The 12546-nt window shown below is 49.2% G+C and overlaps 1 protein-coding gene across 1 annotated transcript in view; it reads left to right on the forward strand.

Annotated features, from left to right (window-relative positions):
- Positions 1–568: 568 nt before the first annotated feature.
- The window catches only part of gnb1a (guanine nucleotide binding protein (G protein), beta polypeptide 1a), a 255500-nt gene continuing 243522 nt past the window's right edge, over positions 569–12546 (forward strand). The window contains exon 1 of the mRNA XM_084333888.1: positions 569–657. The gene's annotated coding sequence lies outside the window, so the exon portion shown is untranslated. The remainder of the gene's footprint in view (positions 658–12546) is intronic.

Below are 12546 nucleotides of genomic sequence, written 5' to 3' on the forward strand. Positions count from 1 at the left end.
GCAAGAGGAGAAAGAGAGGGTGTGGGGGGTGAAGTTGGAGATAGTGGCATTTGTGACGAGAGTGGTGAATACTATAGTGATGGTTAGCAGTAGGACAGAGAGGTTAAGGTTAGTAGTTGAGGCGGCAGTATTAGACATGGGTATGAAGGGGTTGACAATAGGGCAAGTAACACAGGAGTTAGGGAAGGTAGGGAAGAAGGTTGTTGTGAGGGATCAAGTAAGAGAGTTAGGGAAGGGGGTGGTGAGTGTTCAGGAAGGCCAGAGTCAGTCGCTGGAGGCAATGAGTGACTCATAGATTAGGTTGGATAGGGTGGTGATGTTAGGGATGGGTTTTGTTTTGTTTGGTGTGTTAGGGGGTTGAATGGATTTGGTCGTGATCTGACATTGAACCGTTGAATAAGAAAAAGAAGAGGGGAGAATGGAAGACTGGCCCGATTTCCGGGTCGGTAGGTGGCGGTAAATGCCCCATTTATGGTGGCCGTCCGCCGTAAAACACCAAAAAGAAGAAGAAGAAAAAGTTTGTTTACCAGTGTTGTGGCTATGTTTGTGAAGAAAATGTTTAAGTAATTGGCTAGAATACGTTACGGTCTATTACTGGGAAGGACGGTCAGTATGCATTAGGAAGTCGGCGAACACAGGATCTTGTGGGTTATAAGTGTAAGCGCCATATGTAATCGACGCCTCGCGCGGGGGGTTGTTTGTTTGTGTGTATGAATGTAATAATAGCGAGCTTGGCCGGCTTGTTATGATGTTAGGTATGGAAGTGTTTTAAAAATGCTGTAGAAATAAAATGAAACGCATTTTAAAAACAGCATAAATACATATAATATAGTTTATATTGATCCACGTCAGAATAACGATGTTATCGTGTAGATTCACGTTAGGAAACGTCTTTAAAACTAAGTCATAATACTTCTAAAAACTACTTCCGGTATCGCGGACAACGGAGAATGTGTTTGAATTACGACACTTATCATTGGCTATGTGCTGCGCGACTGGTAGTAACGTGAATTCTCATTGGTCCAAACGATCGAATGGTGAATCAGCACATGCACCGAATGAGTGGATGACGTCAGCAGAACAGTTCCCACGAGAGAACAGGATTCTTTCATTGACAAAAGTGACTAGTAGCCTTGACGTGCTGTACTGGTTTGCTTAGCAGGGAAGACAAATATGTTTGCATAATGTTGGATGCATGTATAGTGAATGTTGAAATGAATGAGGAAATATGTTTGTCTGTCGAAGAATGTGAAGAATGATTGTTTACATTTAAAACGCACGGTTTTCGCTTACAATATACTAGTTATTTTCATTGATAAAACGCTAAACTTCCAGTTCACTTCCGGGGTGGGCGAGAGATGTGTAGTTGAGAAGAGTATTGATTGATTGATTGAAAACTTTATTAACAGATTGCAGAATGGGTACAATACAGTACAGCTCAATACACACAATTGTTAAGGGGATGCAGACCAGAGAAAGACTTTCGTCTTGTTTCCACCAGGGTCCCCCATTTTCAATTCATCAGGACATATATGACATACATGACATACAGATAGTCAGTACTGCTACATCTATACATTTATGACATACCAGATTTGCAAATACAGTACTGTTTGTGATACAGAAGGAGTCAAGAAAAGGGAGTATATACATTTGACGTAGAAACTGTACATTGGAGGAGGTTGGGTGGGGGGGGTTGGGTACACTGGGATATTGACAACCATACTGGGTAATTTACATTGGAGGTGGTTGGGGGGGGGGGGGCACACTGTATAAGCAAGCAAAACTGTACATTGAGGGGGGGGAGACTCTGTACAAACAAACAAAATTGTACATTGGACTATTGACAAAACCATACTAGGTAAATGACTGTACATTGGAGGGGGTTGGGTTAGGATATTTACAGGGGCCAGTGTTGAATTGCAGTCTCCCGTAGGTGTCTCTTGAGAGAGGTTTTGAAAGTGGGTAGTGATCCACATTCCTTTACAGCTTTGGGTAGGGCGTTCCACATTGATGTGGCATAATTGCGAAACGTGTTTAGTCCCTTATTTGAGCCGAATCTGGGTTTAACATGATTTGTGGAGCTCCCTCTGGTGTTGTGATCGTGGTATTCACTGACCTTTGGGAAGTATTTTGCCATGTACATGGGTACCTTGGTCGTGTAGTGTATCTTGTAGACCAGGCCCATTGCAAGTTGCTGTACTCTGTCATCTACTCTAAGCCATCCTAGGTTGTCAAAGTGGGCAGGGGTGAGGTGGGTTCTAGGAGTAAGGTCAAGCAGTAGTCTGACCAGTTTGTTTTGAGATGTTTGTAATTTTGTTTTTAGCGCCTTTGAGGTGCTTTGGTACCATGAGGTGCAAGCATAGTCGTAGTACCCCTGAATGAGTGCTCCTGCCAGAGTCTTCAGGGTATTCTTGTTTACCAGAGAGGAGATCCGGTACAAGAATCGAGTTCGTTGGTTGACTTTTTTTATTACATTGGATGCCATTTTGTCACAGGAGAGATTAGCCTCTAGGATGGAACCCAGGTAGGTAATTTCATCTTTCCTTGTGACAATATTGTCACCCACTGTAACTGAGAAGCCGTCGGTCTTGCTGAGTTTGTTATTTGAACCGAAGAGAATGGACTCTGTTTTGCCCATGTGTAATGATAGTTTGTTATCAGCGAGCCATATGCAGATTCTGCCTAGTTCCGAGCTGAGGGTTTTTTCAACCTGTAACTTGTTCTTGTCAGAGACCAGCAGGGCTGAGTCGTCCGCAAACTGGAACAAGTTGCAGTCACAAGCTGACGACATGTCATTTGCATAAATTAGGAACAGTAGCGGTCCTAGTATGCTTCCTTGTGGAACACCACAGCTCACTGTGAGGGGGGGGATAGGGTACCGTTTACCTCCACCATCTGTTCCCTCCCCTCAAGGTAGGATTGCATCCAGCTCACTGATAGACTATCAAAACCAATTGCTTTTAGCTTGTCAATCAGAATGGAGTGATTGACCGTGTCAAAGGCCTTTTGTAGGTCCAGCATGTGTTTTTGATGGCATATCATTACTGTTGTGAAGGGCCAGATTAAACCGAATATATATATTTATTTATATATATATATTTAATTGTATTTGTATATTCTCTAATATTCCCTGATATCCCTTGTATATTCCTTGTACAATATGCATTGAATATCCATTCTAGCCTACTGAACATCCCATAATAGTCTCCATTCTACTATTGGTCGAGACCTTGGTGCCAGGCTGCCATACCCCTCAGACCCAGTTCAAACGTACCGCTCCACATGTACGAACAAGTCCTAGTTCCGCGTAGGAATCTGACTACCGCACCACTAATGGGACTATTTGTTCATAGTGCGTATATATACTGCGCTACTAAAGTAGGACTTCCTTTTCAGTCCAGTTTCTTACCCTCCAATAGAGTCACAGACGTAAAGCCTCCCCGCGACGCCACGTGTGGGAGTAAGGCCAAGTTCGCCTACCATCGGTATTGAGACATCGTGTATATTAATATTTGAATAGTCATATTTGGCACTATATCGTCGAGTTGGACGTAGTCTATTAAGCTAATAATAGTCTGTTAATATATAGTGCTTCGTGCGGTGAGAATACTACCGTAGTCAGTACCCCATCGTTTCGGGCAGAGAACTGGCTGCTTACCCAGGGTGGTTGACCCCACGTGAAGCTGCACCCGAGGAGCCCCAGAGCCGACGAGCAAGTGGACCTGTATACCGGATTATTCTACCGACGACAGCCCGCCTTCCCAGGCACGGATTATGCTTTGTATACATTGATTATTCCATGGATAAAGACCCCCGACACTGCCGTGGAGAGGACGCAAGGTGAGGAGACGCTCTGCAAGACGAGGTCGCTTCACGTCTCTCCTCCGTGGACCGGATGACGCCGGCCCACAAAGAGTCCACCTGCTTTCATCTGTGGTCCAAGGATCGCCGGCGCATTGAACGGCACTACAGTGGGTTCACCTGGGATACCCTTGGCCGGATGAGGCAGCCGGATTCTACCCCCCCCCCCTTCCTACTCCTGTCGGCTTACAAGCGACCGGATTAACCCCTTCTAGTGTATCCAGTATATAATCATTAAAGTATCATTGCTGTTATTCCTTAAACTATTCCAGGTCGTATATGTACCACCTGCGCCTTCAGAGATTGGACATTCTCTATTGATATACCGACGAATACTCTTGCCATAAAAGTGCATACTAATTCCATTCATAAATGTGATTGATTTGATTAAGTGCTTGCTCTACACACCATCGCTGTGTAGAAATAAAGACCTATTTCTAATTCGTACATTTGTGTTGGATCCGTTTCATCTACGTGACAGTGTTCATCATAATATATTTATGCCGTGTACTGGGTGGCCGAATATTAAGTACAAAGGTAGTGGTAGTAAGTATCATATCTAGTAATACAGTCAGGGAATTGTACCCCTCAGTTACAATTGGTCCTTCGAGCCGGATGGTAATTAGTGTAATATTAATATAGTGTTATTAATATTGAAATGGCCTATGATGAACACTCCACGAAACGATCCTCCTAACCAACGCCCGCAGCGCGAACGACGGCTCCCTCAGTACTTAGAGGCCTACGCTGTCAGTCAACAACCTAGTCTTCTACTAACAGTAAACGCGGTAAAACTAGAAAGTAAAAGTATGTCTAACCCCAACGCCCAGACTACCCCGACCATAGAGGCCCCTACGGGCTCTAATGTAACTGACCAAGTTCACGGTGGGGACCAGTGGGAACCAGACATGACTTCACACCCCGCCAGTACTGAAGAAGTAGTCCCCGATGAGTCCCGGGAGGAATACAACGCTACCGAGAGAGAACTCGGCACGGAAGAAGACGGGGAGAGCACCGTGGAGATAGAGCTCCAAGGCTCCGCAAGGAGTACCCCGAGGGAAGGCTCCCCTATACAACCGCCTTCTCCCAGCGAGGCAGAGAGGACCCTACAGCAGGCCTTCCTCATCAGCCTGAACGCCGCTGCTGAACGCGACCGACTGCAGATCCAGCAGCGAAGCGAACACGAGCAGATACGTCTAGAAATAAGACGCATTCAGATGGAAGAGAATGTGGCCCGAGAACGAGCCGGTGCTCAACGGGACGCAGCGCGCGACAGACAGCAGTCGCAACTAATAGAACAGCTGATCAGACGGACAACACCCTCTCCCTCCGCCAGAGGCTCCAGGAACTCGTCTAGACACACCTCCAGGGCGGCATCCCCTAGCCGAGTAAACAACCCTGAACTTGACCAACAGACGAGGTCTATACCCCCCACAGACCACCTCCCCCCACCGGTCCAAGCGAGACCTAGCAACCGGGAAGGAGCAGCATATCCTGTGGAGAGGCTAAACCAGAGACTACAAGCACTGGATGACCTAACTGAAGACGAAGAGGAAGAGGAGGAGAACCACGCCCGAAGACAGCACAGTACTCTACCGGACCAGGAGGTCCGGTACAGCCCAGGCTATACTCCCGCGGAGCTGCGCTACAGACCCCCGACTCTATACACGGGTGAGCACGACGCACGACCCGCACCGAGGAACAGCACCTGGACAAGCGGGCCATGGTACACTGCCGGTACCAGCCCATACCAAGGAGCGGGAGGAGACTCGCCCAGGAGGCCTCTCCCCCAACGCTCGCCGATGTATCCACAGTCAGCGTCATACATTGGCACGCCTATGGTACCCGACTTCACCCAAGAGAACCGGGCCCAGTATACAGAACTCTGCATGTGTCTGGAGACCATGTTGGTGGATGTATTGGATGAACGCCACAAATACGCCATCCTACTGAAGCACTTAAAGGTGCCCCGCGCACATAATATAGCGCTCGCCTACGCGACTTCCACCACCCCATACACAGCAGCGCTGGTAGCATTGGACCAGAGGTATGGGCGCATATGGGATTACGTGATCCAGGAGATCCGACACATCGACCGCTTACCCCCAGCAATAGACAATCGAGCACTGGACGACCTGTCCATCAGAGTGCAGTCCCTGGTAGGGATGTTGGGAGCGTAAAGAGAGAAGGGGAGGCATGAACTTTACGCCAACTCAAATGTGGAAAGGATTCTGGAGAAGCTGCCGCCCGCTCGTCAGGAGCGCTTTAGGCGGCAGAGGGACCACAGAGACCCGAATGGCCCCGAACCGAACCTCCTCGATCTAGCAGACTTTCTGGCGAGAGAAGTCAGCAGCCTACGGCTAGATACATTCGGACGGAGCACCCCTGGCTCCAGAGAAGGAACCAGACGACTAAATGATGGAAGAAGATCGGTGACCGTGATGCACCAATCGGAGTCAGTACCGAGCAGCAGGAGCCACAGTACCCCCTCCAGAACGGAGAAGTGGAAGATAGTGTGCCCCTACTGTGAGAAAGAACACTGGCTAGCGCAATGTCACTCCTTCCCCAAGCTGAACGCGGAGGAAGCAAGTCAATGGATAAAGTCCAACAAGCGCTGTTTTCGCTGTGCGCGCTCACACATGGCAGCCGAATGCCGCTTAAAGAAAAGGTGCACCAAGTGCGATGGAGCCCATCTGGACATACTTCACGACAGTAACAGACGGCGCCCTTCACCCGCACCATCCAGCCGCAAAGCGAGCGTCATGTACATCGATCCCGCCAGCAGCAGTGGAGCCCGAGTACTCCTAAAAGTAGTGCGTGTGACACTAAGCTACCAGAATAATAATACCATAGAAATAAGTCCTGGACACTTACGCCGTCCTTGATGACGGGTCAGAGAAGACCCTGCTGCTCGCCTCCGCTGCGGCCCAGCTAGGGCTGCGGGGAAGCGAAACCCAAATGACAATTCGGACAATAAGACGAGATTTGAAGACGATAAAGGGCGAGAATGTCTCATTCTCTATCGCAGCAAGCGGCCAGCCTGAGCGACGGTACCAGATTACAGACGCTTTCACCAGCCAAGAAATAGGACTGTCGCGGTACACATACCCCGTCGCCAAGCTGATGGAGAAATATGCACATCTGCGCAAGTTACCGATCCCGCTCATAGACAATGCTATGCCGACCCTGTTGATAGGCTCCGACCATGCAGACCTCATTGTCCCGATAGACCGGGTTCATACCGGACCCCGAGGCTGTCCTGCAGCAGTCGAGACCCGTTTAGGATGGACTCTCCAAGGCCCGCTCGCCAAATCTCTCAACCGAAGTACAGCCACTAGATGTCTCCACTCCCGAGTCACAGAGGGAGAAACCGCACTCCTGCAACACGTAGAGCGGCTATGGACCTTGGAACAAATGCCCTTTAAGAACGGAAAGAAAGACATTCGCTCTAAAAATGACATTTACGCCATTCACCTCCTCGAGACAGGGACCAAGAGAGTCCCGGTCAACGGCGTGTTGAGATACGCCACGCCACTCCTGCGGCGAGAAGGAATGCCTACTTTCCACGCCAAGACAGACGCCACAGAACGGTACCTGCTGAACACGGAGCGGCGCTTAGCCAAGAACCCCGCCCAAGAGAGTGTATACCGCGCTGAGATTGAGAAGCTCATCACAGCGGGACACGTCACAAAGATGGACATTAAAGAGGCTGACCAGACCACTGAATCGTGGTACGTGCCTCACCACAAGGTCCATCACAACGGTAAAGACCGCATAGTATTTAACTGCAGCTACCAGATCGGATCCCAAAATCTGAATAAAGAGTTACTGCCCGGTCCCACACTCGGCCCCTCCCTACTCGGCGTTCTACTCCGCTTCCGCCAGGAAAAGGTGGCCATCAGCGGGGACATTAAAGGAATGTTCCTGCAGGTGAGATTAGTAGAGGCGGACAAGCCCCTGTTACGGTTCCTATGGAGAGAGAAGCCAGGAGATGAGCACCCAGCCATCTACCAATGGGAAGTCCTCCCCTTCGGAACGACGTGAAGCCCCTGCTGTGCTACATTTGCACTACAGAAACATGTAGCAGAGGACCCAGCAGCGGACGAAGAGGTCCGACACAGCGTAAAGAACAGCTTCTACGTAGACAACTGTCTACAAAGCCTTTCAACCCAAGAAGAAGCCGAGGCTCTCCTGATTAAACGCCGCGCCTCATTGATCAAAGGCGGCTTTGATCTCAGGCAGTGGGCCAGCAGCGATCCGCAAGTACTGCGCAGCCTCTCCTCCGAGGACAAGGCAGCCAGCAGCGAGACCTGGATGGCTACAATCCCGGGAGAAGCCCAGGAGATGACCCTGGGATTGGTGTGGCGATTCAAAACAGATTCGCTTCACTACAGACACAAGCCCCTGACTACGGAGCAGGGAAGGCCGGCGGCGGCGCCGACCACCAGACGGAGTGTGTACACAACACTCGCCCGACAATATGACCCGCTAGGATGTATTCTACCGTACACCACCAGGGCAAAAATGATTGTACGAGCATTGTGGGACAAGGACCAGGGCTGGGACGACCCCATTCCCGCACACCTTGCATCCACCTGGAGAGAGTGGGAGATGGAGCTCCACTCACTCCCCGGCGTTAATATGCGCCGAAGCTACTTCCCACCCACGGTGAGGCCAGAGACATGTAAAATGGACTTACACGTATTCAGTGACGCCTCAGAGGTCGCATACGGATCAGTAGCCTACTTGCGGGCCCAAGAGAAGGGGGGAGAGATCTACACAGCATTTGTCCTCGCCCGCTCGAGAATAGCCCCACGCAAGCAACAATCTATCCCACGCCTAGAGCTCTGCGCAGCCCTAGCCGGAGCGCACCTAGCCACGCTCATCCAACGTGAGCTCACCATACCGGTGTCTAGAACAATCCTGTGGTCAGATTCCACGACAGTACTCGCCTGGATCAAATCGGACTCATGCAAGTACAAAGTCTTCGTGGGAGTCAGAGTCACCGAGATTCAAGACTTAACCGAAGAGTTAACCGGAGAAACAGAGTGGCGCTACGTTGATACAAAACAGAACCCAGCTGACGTCATCACCCGGGGGATGCCCCTGGATGACCTCACCCGTCGCAATGTCTACAGTGACGGCCCCGCATTCCTAAGACTCCCGGAAGGACAGTGGCCCATGCCTATCCCGAGGGAAGCAAGTCCAGAGGAGGTGGAAAATAAGAAGTCTGTGTTCTGTGGATTGAGCACCGTAGCCTCCACCGACCCTAACATAGACGATTGCACGTCCATAGAGAGTGCACAACAAAGAACATTCCTGCGGTACCACCCGGAGTGCAAGTCCCCCGCTGATATGTCAGCAGCTAACTACGAGGAAGCAGAATTGCTTCTACTGCAGCGAGCCCAGAGAGACTCGTTCCCCGATGAATTGGCCTGTCTACAGGGAGGAAAGCCCGTCCCATCCGACAGCAGATTAATTCATCTGGCCCCCGAGAGCGACGCTCATACCCTCATCAGAGTGGGTGGTCGCCTACGCAGAGCCCCCAATCTACCGGATGACATTAAATACCCGATCGTATTGAACAGCCGACACAAGGTCACAGAGCTGATTATAAAGAAATACGATGAGGATGTACATCACGCAGGAGCAGAAAGAGTCTTCGCGGAAATCAGACGTCGTTACTGGATCCTACAAGGAAGAGAGGCGGTACGACGCTTCCAGCGAACATGTCTAGACTGCCGCAAGTGGCGCGCGCAGCCCAGCATACCAAGGATGGCTGACCTTCCTCCATGTCGCCTCCGAATCGGTGACAAGCCATTCCACTCAACGGGTATGGACTGCTTTGGCCGGCTGCACATAAAGAAAGGAAGAGGAACCGAGAAGCGGTGGGGTATTGTATTCAAACGCATGACCACCAGAGCGATACACATCGAGCTTCTCCCGACCATGAGCACAGACTCATTCCTTATGGCCTTCCGTAGATTCACATCACGGAAAGGAAGACCGTCTACCCTATTGTCCGATCATGGGACAAACTTCAAAGGCGGCGAAAGAGAGCTGAGAGAGAGCTTCCAAGCTATGGGCCCAGAACTTAAGACCCACCTCGCTCCAGCACAGGTTGATTTCCAATTCAACCCCCCAAACGCACCCCACTTCGGTGGCACTTGGGAACGAGAAGTGCGCTCCATGAAGACAGCCCTGTACGCAGTACTTGGGGCCCAGACTGTGGCGGAAGAAGTCCTAATGACAGTCCTCACGGAGATTGAGGGAGTACTTAACTCGAAGCCCCTCGGATATGTCTCCAGTGATGTGGCGGATATCGACCCAGTTACCCCCAACACACTCCTGATGGGGCGGCTAGATCCTGCATTACCCCAGACAATGTACCGGCCTGAAGAAGCGAACGGCCGACGAATGTGGAGGTACAGCCAAGTATTAGCCGACAAGTTTTGGAACAGTTTCCTACTGCACTACCTACCGTCTCTACAGACCCGCCAGAAGTGGGTAAAGGAGAGAGACAATTTGACAGAAGGAACAGTCGTCATGATTATTGATCAATCACTGCCCAGAGCTATGTGGCCGGCCGGCCGCGTAAGCAAAGTGATCACCGGTGCCGACGGCAAGGTCCGAGCAGCTGAAGTGCTTGTCCAGGGTCGCACTTACACCCGTCCCGTGGCGACGCTCATAGAACTGCCTCGACTCCCAGACACAATCGATGATGACCATGACCCTACAACCCTATGACTTTGTGAAGTTGACTGACCCCTACAGCAAACCCTTATATGTAAATAGACAACGCGATTAATCTGTCTCTGTTTAACTGATTAGGTCTGGGACCTATTCAGGGGGTGGCTGTTGTGAAGGGCCAGATTAAACCGAATATATATATTTATTTATATATATATATTTAATTGTATTTGTATATTCTCTAATATTCCCTGATATCCCTTGTATATTCCTTGTACAATATGCATTGAATATCCATTCTAGCCTACTGAACATCCCATAATAGTCTCCATTCTACTATTGGTCGAGACCTTGGTGCCAGGCTGCCATACCCCTCAGACCCAGTTCAAACGTACCGCTCCACATGTACGAACAAGTCCTAGTTCCGCGTAGGAATCTGACTACCGCACCACTAATGGGACTATTTGTTCATAGTGCGTATATATACTGCGCTACTAAAGTAGGACTTCCTTTTCAGTCCAGTTTCTTACCCTCCAATAGAGTCACAGACGTAAAGCCTCCCCGCGACGCCACGTGTGGGAGTAAGGCCAAGTTCGCCTACCATCGGTATTGAGACATCGTGTATATTAATATTTGAATAGTCATATTTGGCACTATATCGTCGAGTTGGACGTAGTCTATTAAGCTAATAATAGTCTGTTAATATATAGTGCTTCGTGCGGTGAGAATACTACCGTAGTCAGTACCCCATCGTTTCGGGCAGAGAACTGGCTGCTTACCCAGGGTGGTTGACCCCACGTGAAGCTGCACCCGAGGAGCCCCAGAGCCGACGAGCGAGTGGACCTGTATACCGGATTATTCTACCGACGACAGCCCGCCTTCCCAGGCACGGATTATGCTTTGTATACATTGATTATTCCATGGATAAAGACCCCCGACACTGCCGTGTGTTGGAACCCCCCCCCCTGGAGAGGACGCAAGGTGAGGAGACGCTCTGCAAGACGAGGTCGCTTCACGTCTCTCCTCCGTGGACCGGATGACGCCGGCCCACAAAGAGTCCACCTGCTTTCATCTGTGGTCCAAGGATCGCCGGCGCATTGAACGGCACTACAGTGGGTTCACCTGGGATACCCTTGGCCGGATGAGGCAGCCGGATTCTACCCCCCCCCCCTTCCTACTCCTGTCGGCTTACAAGCGACCGGATTAACCCCTTCTAGTGTATCCAGTATATAATCATTAAAGTATCATTGCTGTTATTCCTTAAACTATTCCAGGTCGTATATGTACCACCTGCGCCTTCAGAGATTGGACATTCTCTATTGATATACCGACGAATACTCTTGCCATAAAAGTGCATACTAATTCCATTCATAAATGTGATTGATTTGATTAAGTGCTTGCTCTACACACCATCGCTGTGTAGAAATAAAGACCTATTTCTAATTCGTACATTTGTGTTGGATCCGTTTCATCTACGTGACAGTGTTCATCATAATATATTTATGCCGTGTACTGGGTGGCCGAATATTAAGTACAAAGGTAGTGGTAGTAAGTATCATATCTAGTAATACAGTCAGGGAATTGTACCCCTCAGTTACAATTACTATATGAATGAAAGAAAGAAACTAATACGGTTCATTTGTCTTGGAATGTCACTAAGACCAAGGCTGATTCAAATAGCATTACTCAATTGAATATATGTTTGCAAAACAATTAGAAATGGGGTATAATAAATTACATACCAATAAGTGTAAAATATATTGTATGGGGAATAGATACACATAACATTTAAAAGGGGTGGCTGTAGTTAATAATATGTACTTCAGATTGACTGGATTAAGGAAGCTATTATATTACAGGGATTAACTAAATTAATTGTCATTGGTTCAAACGAAACACATTACAGGGAAGCGGAACGTTTCTCATTTGGCAAATGGGGAGAGGTTTTACTAACGGACTTCAGTTGCAAAACTGAAGTTTTGATTAGAAATA

Source organism: Notolepis coatsorum (assembly GCF_963971535.1).
Source record: "Notolepis coatsorum genome assembly, chromosome: 17".
Taxonomy (NCBI): domain Eukaryota; kingdom Metazoa; phylum Chordata; class Actinopteri; order Aulopiformes; family Paralepididae; genus Notolepis; species Notolepis coatsorum.